Source organism: Pipistrellus hanaki (assembly GCF_964339955.1).
Source record: "Pipistrellus hanaki genome assembly, chromosome: 13".
Lineage (NCBI taxonomy): Eukaryota > Metazoa > Chordata > Mammalia > Chiroptera > Vespertilionidae > Pipistrellus > Pipistrellus hanaki.
The window spans coordinates 31,172,470-31,184,800 of NC_140515.1; the positions used below are offsets into that span (position 1 = coordinate 31,172,470).

The window sequence follows — 12,331 nt, forward strand, 5'->3', positions numbered from 1 at the left end:
GCTGCTGTCCAGGCTCTGGACCCAAACAGAACTGCATCCAAATCCCTCCATCTCTCTGAGACTCCAGTTTCCTCATCTATAAAATGGAGATAAAATGCTTCCCTCCAGGTGGCATGGGAGCCTGAGACCCTGTGGGCAGGCTTTCCTCTCTGGGTCTATCCGCGGGCATCCCAGGAGAATGCTTTCTCTTTGGAGAGACAAGCTCTTTCTTTGGGCAGATAACTCCTGCCATTCACTCTGGGAAACCTCCTGTGAGACAGGATCCTAGTTTCAGGGAGGGGGACTTGGCCACCATCACTAGGAGACCAGCCAGACCCCGGGTGCTTGGATGGGCCCTGGTGTGAGTTGAGATGGGGAGCTGAGCCCCGCAGCCTGTCCAGGGCAGGGGCCTGTGCCCTCCCCACGCTGGCCTGAGAGCTGCTGGGCTCAGAAATCCTCCCCTGAGACAGGCCAGGAGACCGGTGTGTTTCATCCCTTGCCCCGGCGGGCCCCCCACCCAAACGGTGGTGGCACGACTCCCAGCCAGAGTGCAAGGGAGGGACGCCTGCAGCCACACAGCAGAGGCAGAGATGCCGCGGGCTTCTCCTTGAACCCTCCTACTTCGTTCTTGACTCCCGTGTCCTTTCCTATCTATGCTTAGACCCCAGTTCCAGCACCCGCAGATGCCATCCAGAGCGCTCTGGCTGGTGTTGAATCTGGAGGAATACCAGTACACAGAGCAAGGAAAAACTCACAACCCCAGACAGTTCTAAGTTAGCAGGATAAAGGTACGCCTTTGGATATCCCAAATCACCCACGACAAAAGAGGAAGAGACGCAGGAATGCAAATTCTATCTTCGGCAAAACTGGAGCACATTTGTTAACCTGAACCACAACTTCTAAGGAGAGGCTGCCAAAAGCAGTATAAAGGGCTGCCAAACGTGGTGAGGATCCAAGGAGGTGTGAGAAAGCACCCACACAAGCCACCTGTGGCTGCGACGCTCGGATAAAGCTGCCTGATCGCTCTGGGATGATACTCCCTGAAGGAAACAAAACAAAACAAAGGTTCCTGACCAGGAAAAATGGGAACAGGGCGTGTGCCCTGGCCATGGGAGCTCCTGTGACACCCAGGCCACCCAGGAACATGGACGCGAACATAAGGCCAACCACCTTATGGGGTGGGGTCTCATGGGAAAGTCGGTTTGAGGTGGGGGGGGGGGGGTGAGGAGGGAGGAGGAGGACAGGGCTAACAGAGAACCACAGACCAGCCATCTTCACAGGGAGCAGTGTGTTGGTGCGGCAGAGCGGGAGAGGGGCGTGAATGGGGGGAAGGCTCTCGCGGCAGGTCTCTGCTGTCTGGGTAGAAGCTAAAAGAAATCACTGCCACGGTCCTGTGAACAGTTACCATGAACCTGAGAGCGACCCTGCTGTCCTGGATTACTCCCATGAGCCTCCTCTACTTGCATCCCCTGCAAATGCTGATCTGAGAAGGTTCCCCCCCTTCCAAGAGCAAGCAGCACACAATACAGTCCAATATGCTAGAGGAGAAATCAAGGAGGAGGAGAAGGGGGGGAGGGGGGGGAGGCAAACCGAGAAAACTCGCCAGAAAAAAAGCTGCACAAAGCACATGAAAATCATGATCACATTTGTAAACTAATTTTATGATCACTTTTTCAAAAGGAAGACAGCTAGTCTAGTCTTTAAAAATATTTTAATGCGTTTTATGTGGTTCTAAAGGCTTCCTCCAGAAGAACTAAAAATACAAACCTTCCAGTTCTTAGAAGGAACACAACACAAAATAAAACAATACCATGAAAGGGTTTGTTTTAAAAAGCAATGGAAGCAAAAAGACATAATAAAACTACTAAAAAGAAAGGATCTTAAGATTGGGGAACAAGACAAAATCCTCAACAGAATGCTTCCTACCAGAGACATCCCCAAAGCAAAGTGATTTGACAATTTTGAAAATAAAAGAAGAGAAATATATACCAGGTATGTGCTCCTCAAATTAAACAGGCACTATCGCCTTAACATAGTCAAGTAAAGTTGAATTCAGGATAAATGGTTCCAAATAAGACAAAGAAGAACACTTTAGAATGATAACAAATATGGCCCTAACTGGTTTGGCTCAGTGGATAGAGCGTTGGCCTGCAGACTGAAGGGTCCCAGGTTCAATTCTGGTCAAGGGCATGTATCTTGGTTGCGGGCACATCCCCAATAGGGGCTGTGCAGGAGGCAACTGATGGGTGTTTCTCTCTCATTAATGTTTCTCTCTATCCTTCTCCCTTCCTCTAAACTTCAGTTCTCAAAATAATAATAATAATAATAATAATAATAATAACGAATATGACCCACAATTGAAATGACAGCACCAAAATTCAGAGCAAAAGCAATGGGAAACACTAGGAAGAACCGACAGATACACTGCAGAGGCAGGTGATTTTCTTTCTTTCTTTTTTTTTTTTTAATATATTTTATTGATTTTACACAGAGAGGAATTGAGAGGGACAGAGAGTTAGAAACGTCGATGAGAGAGAAACATCGACCAGCTGCCTCTTGCACACCCCACACTGGGGATGTGCCCGCAACCAAGGTACATGCCCTTGACCGGAATCGAACCCGGGACCTTTCAGTCCGCAGGCCGACGCTCTATCCACTGAGCCAAACCGGTCCCGGCGAGGCAGGTGATTTTCATTCACCTCTTTTAGCTCGTGAAGATCAAGAGACCATATTAGGTAAAGTCAGAAAAAACAAAACTGCATAATTAATAAGATAGTTGTAATGGATGTATACTTTGAAAAAATTTCCCATATTTTAGACCACAAATAGACCACAAATAAAAAAGATGAAGTAATACAGAATCTGATAAAGTAGAAGCAAACCTAGAAATTAATCACAAAATTATGGATCACAAAATTATGGATCACAAAACTCTACCACATGGAACCTTTTTAAAAAACTCTCCTTTAGTCTCCCTACTCTGTTTATATCTGTTACTTACAAATGACTGGCTTACCAGGCACATCAGGGAATTCCCCTCAGGAGGCAGCCGTGGTCTCAGGCTCGCAGCAGCAGGCCAGCTATTGCCGGAGCACCTCCTTTCCTACCGCTCGCACCCCTCGGCGCTGTGGGCAGGCGGCTGCAGCCAGCCCTGTGTCACTGCGGTGTTTCTCAAGCTTTACGAAAACCACCCCTTGTTTTTCTGTGCGTGACAGGTCTCTGTCCTCTCTGTCATGGAGCAGTTTTGCCAATTTAAATGTGACTACGGTATAAACAGTAAGTAAAATGACAGTAAACAAACAAAAAAACTCTCTTTTACAAAACCCAGATTTTAAAAAGAGAGATCTAGTTAGAAGTTGCAGAATACCTAGAGAATAAGAATAATAAGAAATATTCCATGTATTAGAATCTGGGGGATCTCACTCAAATTGGTGCTCAGAGGCCATTATGCCTGCTTTACTTATACTAGCAAATAAAAAAGCATAAGAATACATGAATTAAGCAAAATAAGATAGGAAAAAATAGAACTAATCAAACAATCTGAGCACTGGTTCTTTGGCGGGGCGGGGAATACAGTACCACAAAAACCAACCCAATAAAACATAAGAACCTCTTAATCTACTCATTTAGTCTATATTATGTTATCATATTATTATTAGATTATACCTATATTGTTAATCTATCATGTTGATAATACTAGTATGGACCCTTGATATGATGTAATGAAGTAACACATTACCTCTATGGCTGTCCTCCTACAACCCCTGAGTCTAATCATGAGAGAAACATGGGACAAATTCCATCAAAATACCCCACTCCTCCTCCTCCAAACTGTCAAGGCCATTAAAGACAGTCACAGCCAAGAGGAGCCTAAGGACAAAGACATAACAACCAAATATGATGTGATGTCCTGGATAAGGTCCTGGAACAAAAAAGGACATTAGGTAAAAACTAAGGAAATCTGAATGAAGTATGGCCTTTAGTTAATAACAATAATCAATACTGGTTCATTAGTTGTGATAAATGTAGCACACTAATGTAAGATGTTAATAATAGGGGACACTGGTTGTGAGAATATAGAACTCTCTGTACCATCTACTTAGTTTTTCTATCAATCTAAATCTAGTCTAAATAAAGTCTATTTAGCCGGGACCGGTTTGGCTCAGTGGATAGAGCGTCGGCCTGCGGACTGAAAGGTCCCGGGTTCGATTCCAGGCAAGGGCATGTACCTTGGTTGCGGGCACGTCCCCAGTGGGGGCTGTGCAAGAGGCAGCTGATCGATGATTCTCTCTCATCGATGTTTCTAACTCTCTATCCCTCTCTCTTCCTCTCTGTGAAAAATCAATAAAATATATATTAAATAAAGTCTATTTAGTAAAAACAATTTCTAAATCTTAGATAATACCAAAAAAATGTACAAAAACTTGAAATCAACTCTATCTTATTAACCAGATATAAACATTGTTAGTATTTGGATGTATTTCATTTTATTCCTTTCTTGTCCATAAAATATTAGTAAGTTTTCTTTTTTAAAATTGGCATCATGGGACTTTATTCAGGTTATTTCACCTAGAATTTAATAATTAACATGTTCATATATTACTAAATATACTTTATATTTTTAAATATATGTTATTGATTTTTTACAAAGAGGAAGGGAGAGGGATAGAGAGTTAAAAACATCGATGAGAGAGAAACATGGATCAGCTGCCTCCTGCACACCCCCTACCGGGGATGTTCCCTCAACCAAGGTACATGCCCTTGACCAAAATCGACTCAGTCCCCACGCCAACGCTCTATCCACTGAGCCAAACCAGTTAGGGCCTAAATATACTTTAAATGCATGACTTTATGATTAAATAAAATAATAAACCTTGTAAACCACTTAATCATTTAAAAGAGAAAAGCAGAAGACACAAATGCGTATGAAATAAAAATGTGAAATAACCAAATGGCATAGCAAAAAACACCCATAAAATAAGTTAGACTTGTTTGTTGTTTTAAAATGGGGAGATATGTGCAACACAAATCATAAATATGACAAACTCCTACCCATGAGTCCGAGAAGACCAACCCCAATACAAAATGACAGGATACTACAGACAGTTCACACATAAAAAACAGCTTCTTTGAAAAGATGACCTATCAAATGTGTAATAAAAGAGAAACAAACTAGTTAGGATGACAATGAAATGCCCTTTTGGTGTATTAATGAAGATCAAAAAGCTGGACAACACTGTCCTGGAGAAGCACCATTGCTTGTCATAGTAAAATATTGGGAGAACCCCAAATGAAGACGGGATAATTTTTTTTGCAAGAAGTTCTGCTTTTTCTTGCATTGAAGATTGTAAATGATAAGACTATAAATTATGGCACATCCATATAAGAAAAAACTAGGCAGCTGGAGAAAAGAAGGTACTGATACGGAAGATCCAACCAACAGACGAAGTCAAACAAACAAGGTGCTGTGTCCGGTTTGCTACCATTCATGACTGTGGAGGGCGAGGGAGGGGTGAAGGAGTAAGAGGGAAGAGAGAAGAAAGGGAGAGGGAGAGGGGCATTTAACCCAAAGGGTTTCATCCAGTCCTTGAGACTCATTTAAATTATGAGAAATATGATAACATGTGAGCCCTAGCCAGCTTGGCTCAGTGGATAGAGCGTTGGCCTATGGACTGAAGGGGTTCCTGGTTTGCTTCCGATCAAGGACACGAACCTCGGTTGCAGGCTCCTCCCTGGCCCTGGCTCCTGGTCAGGGCTCTTGCAGGAGGCAACCAACATCAATTCCTTTCACATCGACATTTCTCTCTGTCTTTCCCTCTCTCTTCCACTCTCTCTAGAAACCAATGGGAAAATATCCCCAGGTGAGGATAAAAATAATAATAATAATAATAATAATAATAATAACAATAACATGTGAGAGGCACAGGGCGAGTCGTGGAGACTCCATCGGTCGGACCAGCACACGCACCCAGGGTCCTCTCTGGAAGATCACACAGACTGCCCACGGGCCTCTAAGTGGGAGGTCAGCGGGCTTGGAATCTGCCACTTTCGTAATTCCCTTAAAGGCCCCTCTGCTGGCATTCTAACGGAGCAGGAAACTCAGCTCCAAGAGGAAGTGGCCTGAACCAAAGTCACACAGGTAAAGCCAGCAGGGCTGCTCCCACCTACGTAGTCCGAACCCGAAGTCCCCCCTGCCTCTGCTCCCCTGTTCCTTCCCCGGTTTGGCTCAGTGCACAGAGCGTCGGCCTGCGGGCTGAAAGGTCCCAGGTTCGATTCCGGTCAAGGGCATGTACCTTGGTTGCGGGCACATCCCCAGTAGGAGGTGTGCAAGAGGCAGCTGATTAATGATTCTCTCTCATCGATGTTTCTAACTCTATCCCTCTCTCTTCCTCTTTGTACAAAAATCAATAAAATATATTAGAAAAAAAAAAAAAAAGATACGTACTCACTCTGTGCCAGGCGGCGAGCCAGCTGGTTCGCAGGAACTACGAGGCATGTACCCCTTCACTCAGAAGGGGAAACGGACTCCCAGGGAGCAGTTCCCAGCGAGTGGCAGGGCGGGGGTGGACCCCAGGGCCCCAGTCGGACGAGCCTGTGCTCCACCATCCTCCTCCACGCGGTTAGAACAGAGCCTCTCCAGGATGCCAGCGCAGGACATGTCTACAGGAAAGGTCCACGACCGTGCCCACTCTGCCGCTGTCGGAGAGACGGCCTGAAGGTGTTTGAGAGCAGCAGCTACAGAGGAGACCCATGCGGGCTCATGGAGGCCAAGGTGCTCTCCCTCCTGGCCTCAGGGCCTCGACGCCTCTGCCACCGTCAGTGGCCGGCGGGGATCCCCAAGGCTGCCCACGCTGGGGACATGGTAAGGGGGACGTATAACAGACAGCCCCCTTTTGCTGCCCCCCTCCCCCCAGACAGGGACCAGGACGGAGTGTTCGTGCCCACTGAGGAAAACTAGTGACATCACAATATAAGGAAGGGCAGGCAGGGGGTGAATTCCTGCCTGTCCACTGGGCCCGGCCAAGGGGTTAACCTCCTTGAGAGGGATCCGAAAAGCGTGGCTAACCAGGTGCTCGCCTCGCTGGTCTTTGCAAGGATCAGGGTTGACATCTGGGAAGTTTGGAATGGCACTGGGCACCCGAGAGACACCCAGAGAACGTTAAGTGCTGCTTTAAACTGTGTACGTCCTCCAGCATGGCCCTCTCTCCATCTGAATGCACCCTAAAGAAACAGCCGTGGCTGTGCCCCAGGATTCAGCTACAGAACAACCTTCAAGGGCAACAGTCGGGATCAGAATCAAGAAACAGAATGACAGCCAAAACCGGTTTGGCTCAGTGGATAGAGCGTCGGCCTGCAGACTGAAAGGTCCCAGGTTCGGTTCTGGTCAAGGGCATGTACCTTGGTTGTGGGCACATCCCCAGTAGGAGGTGTGCAGGAGGCGGTTAATCAATGTTTCTCTATCATCAGTGTTTCTAACTTTCTATCCCTTTCCCTTCCTCTGTGTAAAAAATCAATAAAATGTATTTAAAAGAAAAAGAAAGAAAGAAAAAAAGAAAGAAAGAAAGAAAGAGAGAAAGAAAGAAAGAAAGAAAATGACCAGCCCCACCAGCATAGCTCAGTGCTTGAGCATTGATTGACCTATGAACCAGGAGGTCACAGTTCGATTCCCGCGTTGCGGACTCGATCCCCAGTGTGGGGTGCGCAGGAGGCAGCCAATCAATGATTCTTTCTCATCATTGATGTTTCTATCTCTCTCTTCCTCTCTGAATTAATTTTTTTTTTTAATGTAAAAAAGAAACAATGACCAGCTGAAGACAGGGCCAAGGCCAGAGCTAGAAGACAGGAAGTGACAGAGTCCCAGTTCCTAAACTGGGTGAGTCACAGGTAAGTCCTCATGTCTTTGTCCAGGTGTGTGGGGCCCTGAGTCCATCCTTCCTCCTCCCTCCAGTCCTGCCTGAGAGCCCCACCTCCCCCAAGAAGCCGGCCCCGTGCCACCCGGCCTCCTGGTGCCTGCCCCCGACCCTGGGCCAGCCAGGACTCCCTGGTCCTGCTCATCTGCATCTTTCTACCTTGAGGGGCACTCCTCTGCGGACAGGGAGCCTTCACCGGGCCTCCTCGCTCCCCTCGCGCAGACACGGGCTCAGTCCTTCGAAGACAGGGCCGAGCACACGTGTGGGAGTGGAGGGGCGACGCTGGGCTCGAGGGAGGGAGGTCTCATCGTCCGCTCTCTTTAGAGTCACAAGGTGGGGACACCGGGCCCCGTTCTGCCACTGACGCAGCCTCTGGGCAGCGGACTGCAGGCTGTAGCCACCGTTTGTTAGACACCGCGGTGCACCCCTCCTGCTTGCAGTCCTCATCTGTCTGTTCAGCAGACACTTATGAATGTCTGCCACGTGCCAGGCTCTGTGCTGTTAAGAGCTGGGGACACCGTAGTGGCCACACCAGGCTCCATCCCTGCCCTCTCTCTCCAGCCAGAGGGAGTGGGCGCTTGTCACCTTTCTCTTTCGGTCTCCACCACAGCTCATGGCCCGGGGCCAGGCTCACGGCAGACACCAGAGAGCTCACTTCCTGATGGAAATCACAGTATCTCTGAGCCTGGTAAGCCTGGGGGGGCACACTGAGCCATGCCTACGGCGCCTCCATCACATTCGAATGCCAGTAAGCATCCCCCTGCACGCCTGGCTGAGGACATTTGGTTTGGCGGGAATGTGATGGAGGCGCCATAGCCATTGCTCTGCGTGTGAGCAAACTCACTGTCCTCTGCCACGCGTGGAGGGGGAGGCTTACTGGCATCATGGGGAAGAACCCGCCCCAAGCCTTCAATGGTGGCAGAGCGAGAAAACAGAACCTCAGACTGCCCATCACCCTTCCCAGGACCCTGGCGGGTGTTGCAGTTCAACAGGGAAGTGAGGAGACCCGGAGCATCGATGGCGCAACGCGTAAGAAGCCTCAGCTGCTGGCAAAATGTGACACTCGGTCTTCAGAGGCCGAGGACTCGGAGTCCCTTCATGGAAGGCCCTGTCTGGCTGGGCTCGCCCAGGCAGGGGGTTTGCCAGGCGGCATGGCTGCTGCAGGAACTGGCCATGACGGGGGGCAGTGCTCCGCTCATTTGGCCTTTGGCTTCAGACTCGCTGAGGTAGTGGGTGGCTGTGGATTTCGTCCCTTCTTTTAAGCAGAGCAATGCTGCCTCCCTGGATCCGAGGCCACAGGAAGTCTGAGACCCTATCACTTCCTTCCCTCGAGGGAGAGCTGAAGGCCCGGTTACAGGTCTGAAAAGTGACAAGGACTGTAAGAAGCAGTGCAGGTGAATGCCCCTGGAGTTCCTTTAATAGACTGCATGCTGCTTTCAGATACATACCCCAGCACCTGCACAACGCAAAGCCGGTCTCATCATGCTCCCTGCTTAAGATCCTCCCGTCTCTCCACCATAACAAGTGCAGACTCCTGACCCTAACCCTCCCCAAATGCTCCCCCGTGCTCCCCAGGCCCATCTTCCTCCATGAACCCCTTCTCCATATGCCCACCCATGCCCTGACACGCTGCTACCCTTGTTCCTTCTCTCTCCCTGCTCACCCCCACACTGCACACATCTGGGCCCCCCTGTTCTCAGAACCCTGCCCCTGTCTCCATCACAGACTAATCACAAGAGGCCATGGTGTCTTCTTAGCTGCCTCCCTCCCACCCGCCGGGAACACACAGCAAGGCTGGGCCTTCTCACTGGCGCCCCTGGGACCCGGCGTGGCTCCGGCCCGGGGAGAGTGGTGGGTGACCGTCTACACAGCATCCAGGCCCGGACAGATGAATAAAAGCCACCTGCTGCCTCACAAAGCGCTCCGCCGAGATGAGAATGGGGAGCACCCAGCTCCGGAGCCCTGCCTCGGCTCCTCATGTTCATCCCCGTGCCTCTGTAAAGAGGCAACGATGCCTCCGTGGACTGGGGTTTTGTGAGATTTTTCTTAGTACACACATGAAGCAGACGAGCTGCTTTATGAAAAGAGGCTCATTCAGCACGAACCTGCCAGTGATGCGTGAGCGAAAGGACCCCCAGGTTTTATTCCCAGGCGACCATTAGCGTGCCCCCTCTGTCCGCAGGCACAGAGCTCCCCCTGCCACTGGCCGGGCAGGCCCTCGCTTCCTAGGAGCTCACAAAGAGGGCCATCTGTCCAGGCCCAGGTGCGGCCGTCTCACGCCTGTCTCTCTGGAGCGGAATCAATGAGGCTTCCCCGGGCCTCTCCTCCGTGTGGGGTTTCCATGGGAATCCTCCCACGCGTGACTGAGCCCGGAGCCCCCAAGGCGGGCGCTCGGGCTGGCAGCCAACACGAGGAGCAGGCGCTGGGACGAAGGAGGTTTGCAGGCCAGCAATGCTCCGCAAGGTCATTTGAAAGAGACGCACCTTCCCGGCAGGCCTGGTCCGCGCTGCAGCCGCCCCTGTGCCCAGAGGGCTGCCCCCCGCACATATGGGTGGCTCTGCAGGTGCAGGACAGCTGGCTGCTGGGAGGCCCAGCAAGGCTGAGGCTGGAGCAAAGCTGGAGGGCAGGGGTGGGGGAGGGTGCTGCATAATGCGACCCTCTTGGGAAGACTCCTAAGGAGAAAACACAAGCATCTTCGTGCCCAGCCCCTCCGTTCTCTCCCAGGCTGCCCTCTGCCCCGGTGGTATAACCAGTTGTCGGAAAACTCCGATGCCTGAAAGAAAAGCGAACCTATTCATGCCTCAGACTTTAGATCATCATAGGGATCTGCTGAGATTTCGGAAGGTCCCTCTGGTAAGCCTGAGGGGTGTCTGAGATCATTTTTGAGATACCAGGGCCGGGAGACTGGAGAGGAAGAGGGGATGGTGAGGAAGCAGGGAGCCAGGGAGAATCAGAGAGAGAGGAGAGAGAAGGGGGCAGCACCGGGTGGGAGGGAGCCACTCGGCCCCATGAACCTGTGTGACTTGCAAATCGCACTGTGTGTGTGGCTGACAGGTCAGATGTCTCTGTGGCCCAACTCGCTGGACGGAACTTCACTTTTCCCTGGAGAAGGCAGAGCTCCAGGCTCACCCCAAACGACATTCCGCAGCAGGAGCAGCCAGGTGCCGAGTGTGGGCCTCTTCCTCTGAACACAACAGCACACGAAGGAGTAGGGCTCACAGCGGCTTCCTGCCACCTCCTGGCTCCAGGGCCCACCTTGCTTGCCCCACAAACGGGCTGCCCCTTAGGTCACATCTTCAGTCTCTCCTCTCTCTCTCTCTCTCTCTCTCTCTCTCTCTCTCTCTCTCTCTCTCTGTGTGTCTTGGCTTCACTGGCATTTCCAGTCCTTGCAGATTCTCCCAAACTGGGTCTCCAGCCCTGCCTTCTCCCCTCAGCACCCAGTGACCTAGAAGCTTCGGGGCCCCCCGGACTAGGGCTCCTTCACAAGACCTTTGTTAAAGCCAGCTGGCTTCTTTTCACCGTAAGCCTCCACCCTCTCCAGATGTCAGACCTGGAGGCACCCACGGGTACCTCCGAGCCCGCACACCAGGGCTGGCCTCAGCCCTTTCCCTCTCTGGCATACCAGGTTCCTCTCTGCACGTCCCTGTGTCTGCCATGGCCCCCCATCTCTCAGGCTCCCTCCCTCACTGTCCTTCCACTTCCCCGGCCTGGGTGACTGCAGTGGTGGTCTTACGGGGCTTTGGGGCTCCAATCTGTGCTCCCCAACCCACCTTCCCTGAGCCCACCTACCTTTTCTTTCCACTCTCCAGGGGAAGGTGCACCCCTGAGCTTAGAGCATAAAAGTATCATTCTTGTTTATTCCCCCCTCCCGCCCCCCCAGCCAGTCTCCCGGCATGGCCCACTGCAGACCAGTCACAGCAGACTCCCCAGGCGCCCCATGCCCTGGTGTCCCGGGATCCCTCCCACCTCCTCCTGCCTGGCTGGCACACACCAATCCCTACCCCACATCCAAGCAGGCCGGCCGCCTCCACAGCACCCGCCTCCCTCCTGCATCAGTCTCAGAAATAAAACAGAAATACAAACCGGGAAGATGTTTACGCGGAATAGCTGGCAAGTTGAATTTTGTTTGTTGTTTGCCAAATGTAGCTTACATCTCATGTATTACTACTTTTAGGGAAGAGAAAAATAATGAAATCAGGGCCCTGGCTGGGTAGGTCAGTTGGCTAGAGCTCGTCCTGGTATGCTAGCGATCGAAAGTGGGTTCAAACCTCAGTCAGAGCACATATATAGAAGAATCAACCAACGAATGCATAAATGAGTGAAACAAGAAAACGCTCTCTAATCAATAAAAAATTTTTAAAAAAAGAAATAGAATCAATCAGAGAGCTATGCCCTTGTGTAAAGCGTGTTTATATTATGCCACGGATACTTTGTCTTTCTAA

The 12,331-nt window shown here is 50.5% G+C and overlaps 2 protein-coding genes across 2 annotated transcripts in view; both read right to left on the reverse strand.

Annotated features, from left to right (window-relative positions):
* Positions 1 to 12,331, reverse strand: part of CLSTN2 (calsyntenin 2) — a 908,802-nt gene that overhangs the window by 95,753 nt on the left and 800,718 nt on the right. The window lies entirely within an intron of this gene.
* SPSB4 (splA/ryanodine receptor domain and SOCS box containing 4) overlaps positions 1 to 12,331 on the reverse strand; it is a 68,479-nt gene that overhangs the window by 54,049 nt on the left and 2,099 nt on the right. The gene's annotated exons all lie outside the window — the stretch shown is intronic.